Source organism: Oncorhynchus gorbuscha, linkage group LG15, assembly GCF_021184085.1.
Source record: "Oncorhynchus gorbuscha isolate QuinsamMale2020 ecotype Even-year linkage group LG15, OgorEven_v1.0, whole genome shotgun sequence".
Taxonomy (NCBI): domain Eukaryota; kingdom Metazoa; phylum Chordata; class Actinopteri; order Salmoniformes; family Salmonidae; genus Oncorhynchus; species Oncorhynchus gorbuscha.
Genome location: NC_060187.1, coordinates 14,475,870 through 14,481,869, shown reverse-complemented (window position 1 = coordinate 14,481,869; position 6,000 = coordinate 14,475,870). Strand labels below are relative to the sequence as shown.

The 6,000-nt window shown below is 50.5% G+C and overlaps 1 protein-coding gene across 1 annotated transcript in view; it reads left to right on the top strand.

Annotated features, from left to right (window-relative positions):
* Window positions 1-6,000, top strand: part of kank4 (KN motif and ankyrin repeat domains 4) — a 156,944-nt gene that overhangs the window by 125,224 nt on the left and 25,720 nt on the right. The window lies entirely within an intron of this gene.

Here is a 6,000-nt window from a genome sequence, read left to right as displayed (position 1 = left end):
CCTCCTCCTTCACTGCTGTTAGCTGTGATGTGTTCCTCTCCCTCCTCCTTCACTGCTGTTAGCTGTGACATGAATTCCTCTCCCTCCTCCTTCACTGCTGTTAGCTGTTCCATGTGTTCCTCTCCCTCCTCCTTCACTGCTGTTAGCTGTTCCATGTGTTCCTCTCCCTCGTCTTTCACTGCTGTTAGCTGTGATGTGTTCCTCTCCCTCCTCCTTCACTGCTGTTAGCTGTGATGTGTTCCTCTCCCTCCTCCTTCACTGCTGTTAGCTGTGACGTGTTCCTCTCCCTCCACCTTCACTGCTGTTAGCTGTGATGTGTTCCCCTGTCTTCTCCTTCACTGCTGTTAGCTGTGATGTGTTCCTCTCCCTCCTCATTCACTGCTGTTAGCTGTGACATGTATTCCTCTCCCTCCTCCTTCACTGCTGTTAGCTGTTCCATGTGTTCCTCTCCCTCATCTTTCACTGCTGTTAGCTGTGACATGTGTTCTTCTCCCTCCTCCTTCACTGCTGTTAGCTGTGACATGTGTTCCTCTCCCTCCTCCTTCACTGCTGTTAGCTGTGACATGTGTTCCTCTCCCTCGTCTTTCACTGCTGTTAGCTGTGATGTGTACCTCTCCTTCTTCCTTCACTGCTGTTAGCTGTGATGTGTTCCTCTCCCTCCTCCTTCACTGCTGTTAGCTGTTCCATGTGTTCCTCTCCCTCCTCCTTCACTGCTGTTAGCTGTTCCATGTGTTCCTCTCCCTCCTCCTCCACTGCTGTTAGCTGTGATGTGTTCCTCTCCCTCCTCCTTCACTGCTGTTAGCTGTGACATGTGTTCCTCTCCCTCCTCCTTCACTGCTGTTAGTTGTGATGTGTTCCTCTCCTTCTTCCTTCACTGCTGTTAGCTGTGACATGTGTTCCTCTCCCTCCTCCTTCACTGCTGTTAGCTGTGACATGTGTTCCTCTCCCTCCTCCTTCACTGCTGTTAGTTGTGATGTGTTCCTCTCCCTCTTCCTTCACTGCTGTTAGCTGTGATGTGTTCCTCTCCCTCCTCCTTCACTGCTGTTAGCTGTGACATGTGTTCCTCTCCCTCCTCTTTCACTGCTGTTAGTTGTGATGTGTTCCTCTCCCTCTTCCTTCACTGCTGTTAGCTGTGATGTGTTCCTCTCCCTCTTCCTTCACTGCTGTTAGCTGTGATGTGTTCCTCTCCCTCCTCCTTCACTGCTGTTAGCTGTTCCATGTGTTCCTCTCCCTCCTCCTTCACTGCTGTTAGCTGTTCCATGTATTCCTCTCCCTCCTCCTTCACTGCTGTTAGCTGTTCCATGTGTTCCTCTCCCTCATCTTTCACTGCTGTTAGCTGTGACATGTGTTCTTCTCCCTACTCCTTCACTGCTGTTAGCTGTGACATGTGTTCCTCTCCCTCCTCCTTCACTGCTGTTAGCTGTGACATGTGTTCCTCTCCCTCGTCTTTCACTGCTGTTAGCTGTGATGTGTACCTCTCCTTCTTCCTTCACTGCTGTTAGTTGTGATGTGTACCTCTCCCTCCTCCTTCACTGCTGTTAGCTGTTCCATGTGTTCCTCTCCCTCCTCCTTCACTGCTGTTAGCTGTTCCATGTGTTCCTCTCCCTCCTCCTCCACTGCTGTTAGCTGTGATGTGTTCCTCTCCCTCCTCCTTCACTGCTGTTAGCTGTGACATGTGTTCCTCTCCCTCCTCCTTCACTGCTGTTAGTTGTGATGTGTTCCTCTCCTTCTTCCTTCACTGCTGTTAGCTGTGACATGTGTTCCTCTCCCTCCTCCTTCACTGCTGTTAGCTGTGACATGTGTTCCTCTCCCTCCTCCTTCACTGCTGTTAGTTGTGATGTGTTCCTCTCCCTCTTCCTTCACTGCTGTTAGCTGTGATGTGTTCCTCTCCCTCCTCCTTCACTGCTGTTAGCTGTGACATGTGTTCCTCTCCCTCCTCCTTCACTGCTGTTAGTTGTGATGTGTTCCTCTCCCTCTTCCTTCACTGCTGTTAGCTGTGATGTGTTCCTCTCCCTCTTCCTTCACTGCTGTTAGCTGTGATGTGTTCCTCTCCCTCCTCCTTCACTGCTGTTAACTGTTCCATGTGTTCCTCTCCCTCCTCCTTCACTGCTGTTAGCTGTTCCATGTATTCCTCTCCCTCCTCCTTCACTGCTGTTAGCTGTTCCATGTGTTCCTCTCCCTCCTCCTTCACTGCTGTTAGTTGTGATGTGTTCCTCTCCTTCTTCCTTCACTGCTGTTAGCTGTGATGTGTTCCTCTCCCTCCTCCTTTACTGCTGTTAGCTGTGATGTGTTCCTCTCCCTCCTCATTCACTGCTGTTAGCTGTGACATGTATTTCTCTCCCTCCTCCTTCACTGCTGTTAGCTATTCCATGTGTTCCTCTCCCTCGTCTTTCACTGCTGTTAGCTGTGATGTGTTCCTCTCCCTCCCCCTTCACTGCTGTTAGCTGTGACATGTGTTCCTCTCCCTCCTCCTTCACTGCTGTTAGCTGTGACATGTGTTCCTCTCCCTCCGCCTTCACTGCTGTTAGTTGTGATGTGTGCCTCTCCCTCTTCCTTCACTGCTGTTAGCTGTGATGTATTCCTCTCCCTCTTCCTTCACTGCTGTTAGTTGTGATGTGTACCTCTCCCTCTTCCTTCACTGCTGTTAGCTGTGATGTGTTCCTCTCCCTCCTCATTCACTGCTTTTAGCTGTGATGTGTTCCTCTCCCTCTTCCTTCACTGCTGTTAGCTGTTGCATGTGCTCCTCTCCCTCCTCATTCACTGCTGTTAGCTGTGATGTGTACCTCTCCCTCCTCCTCCACTGCTGTTAGCTGTGATGTGTTCCTCTCCCTCCTCCTCCACTGCTGTTAGCTGTGACATGTATTCCTCTCCCTCCTCCTTCACTGCTGTCAGCTGTTCCATGTGTTCCTCTCCCTCGTCTTTCACTGCTGTTAGCTGTTCCACGTGTTCCTCTCCCTCGTCTTTCACTGCTGTTAGCTGTGATGTGTTCCTCTCCCTCCTCCTTCACTGCTGTTAGCTGTGACGTGTTCCTCTCCCTCCACCTTCACTGCTGTTAGCTGTGACATGTGTTCCTCTCCCTCCTCCTTCACTGCTGTTAGCTGTGACATGTGTTCCTCTCCCTCCTCCTTCACTGCTGTTAGTTGTGATGTGTACCTCTCCCTCTTCCTTCACTGCTGTTAGCTGTGATGTGTTCCTCTCCCTCCTCCTTCACTGCTGTTAGCTGTGATGTGTTCCCCTGTCTTCTCCTTCACTGCTGTTAGCTGTGATGTGTTCTGCTTTTAGCTGTGATGTGTTCCTTCCCTCCTCCTTCACTGCTGTTAGCTGTTCCATGTGTTCCTCTCCCTCCTCCTTCACTGCTGTTAGCTGTGATGTGTTCCTCTCCCTCCTCCTTCACTGCTGTTAGCTGTGATGTGTTCCTCTCCCTCCTCCTTCACTGCTGTTAGCTGTGATGTGTTCCTCTCCCTCCTCCTTCACTGCTGTTAGCTGTGATGTGTTCCTCTCCCTCCTCCTTCACTGCTGTTAGCTGTGATGTGTTCCTCTCCCTCCTCCTTCACTGCTGTTAGCTGTGATGTGTTCCTCTCCCTCCTCATTCACTGCTGTTACCTGTGACATGTGTTCCTCTCTCTCCTCTTTAAGTTCTCTCACCTCAGTCCGCAGAGCAGCCAGCTCTCTCAGACAGCCGTCCAGCTACACGTTCTGCCCTCCGGGTCTTGTTGGGGGGGGGGGGGTGTTGCTGTTATGCTCTGTTTTGTGGGTCCGTTCTGTCTGGGGTGTGTGGACTAGCTATCTGATCTCCACCATCTCTCTCTTCAGCTTGGTGAATTTCTCTCTCTCAACAATGGAGGAGCAGAGCAGTTGTGGACCTGGGTCTGCTCAGTGCTGGGGGGCTGACTCTCCTCTTGGGGCTGCTCGTATGCAGGACAGTTTGAGGATGAGGTGTGATCAGACTCACTCAGGATGGGGGAGCAGGCTATTCCTGCTCTGCTCTCTCTCTCTCTCTCTCTGCTCTCTCTCTCTCTCTCTCTCTCTCTCTCTCTCTCTCTCTCTCTCTCTCTCTCTCTCTCTCTCTCTCTCTCTCGTTGATCCCGTAAAACTGCATGAGTTTGCCCTGCACCATTACTGTTCCAGACTTGTACATGTTGACAGAGGTTGTTGCAATTTTTGCAGTTTCCACCCTGGGCCAATACCTTCTCTCTTGACATAGGGGTAGTGTGCTCTTATATAGCACTGTGTCATGCCAGGGGATGGTCTGTGTTAATATAGCACTGTGCCATGCCAGGGGATGGTCTGTGTTAATATAGTACTGTGTCATGCCAGGGGATGGTCTGTGTTAATATAGCACTGTGCCATGCCAGGGGATGGTCTGTGTTAATATAGCACCATGCCAGGGGATGGTCTGTGTTAATATAGCACCATGCCAGGGGATGGTCTGGTTAATATAGCACCATGCCAGGGGATGGTCTGGTTAATATAGCACCATGCCAGGGGATGGTCTGTGTTAATATAGCACCATGCCAGGGGATGGTCTGGTTAATATAGCACCATGCCAGGGGATGGTCTGTGTTAATATAGCACCATGCCAGGGGATGGTCTGGTTAATATAGCACCATGCCAGGGGATGGTCTGTGTTAATATAGCACCATGCCAGGGGATGGTCTGTGTTAATATAGCACCATGCCAGGGGATGGTCTGTGTTAATATAGCACTGTGCCATGCCAGGGGATGGTCTGGTTAATATAGCACCATGCCATGCCAGGGGATGGTCTGTGTTAATATAGCACCATGCCATGCCAGGGGATGGTCTGTGTTAATATAGCACCATGCCAGGGGATGGTCTGTGTTAATATAGCACTGTGCCATGCCAGGGGATGGTCTGGTTAATATAGCACCATGCCATGCCAGGGGATGGTCTGTGTTAATATAGCACCATGCCAGGGGATGGTCTGTGTTAATATAGCACCATGCCAGGGGATGGTCTGTGTTAATATAGCACCATGCCAGGGGATGGTCTGTGTTAATATAGCACCATGCCAGGGGATGGTCTGTGTTAATATAGCACTGTGCCATGCCAGGGGATGGTCTGTGTTAATATAGCACCATGCCAGGGGATGGTCTGTGTTAATATAGCACCATGCCAGGGGATGGTCTGGTTAATATAGCACCATGCCAGGGGATGGTCTGGTTAATATAGCACCATGCCAGGGGATGGTCTGTGTTAATATAGCACCATGCCAGGGGATGGTCTGTGTTAATATATGCACCATGCCAGGGGATGGTCTGTGTTAATATAGCACCATGCCAGGGGATGGTCTGTGTTAATATAGCACCATGCCAGGGGATGGTCTGTGTTAATATAGCACCATGCCAGGGGATGGTCTGTGTTAATATAGCACCATGCCAGGGGATGGTCTGTGTTAATATAGCACCATGCCATGCCAGGGGATGGTCTGTGTTAATATAGCACCATGCCATGCCAGGGGATGGTCTGTGTTAATATAGCACCATGCCAGGGGATGGTCTGTGTTAATATAGCACCATGCCAGGGGATGGTCTGTGTTAATATAGCACCATGCCAGGGGATGGTCTGTGTTAATATAGCACCATGCCAGGGGATGGTCTGTGTTAATATAGCACCATGCCAGGGGATGGTCTGTGTTAATATAGCACCATGCCATGCCAGGGGATGGTCTGTGTTAATATAGCACCATGCCAGGGGATGGTCTGTGTTAATATAGCACCATGCCAGGGGAGGGTCTATGTTAATATAGCACCATGCCAGGGGATGGTCTGTGTTAATATAGCGCCATGCCAGGGGATAGTCTGGTTAATATAGCACCATGCCAGGGGATGGTCTGTGTTAATATAGCACTGTGCCATGCCAGGGGATGGTCTGTGTTAATATTGCACCATGCCAGGGGATGGTCTGTGTTAATATAGCACCATGCCATGCCAGGGGATGGTCTGTGTTAATATAGCACCATGCCAGGGGATGGTCTGTGT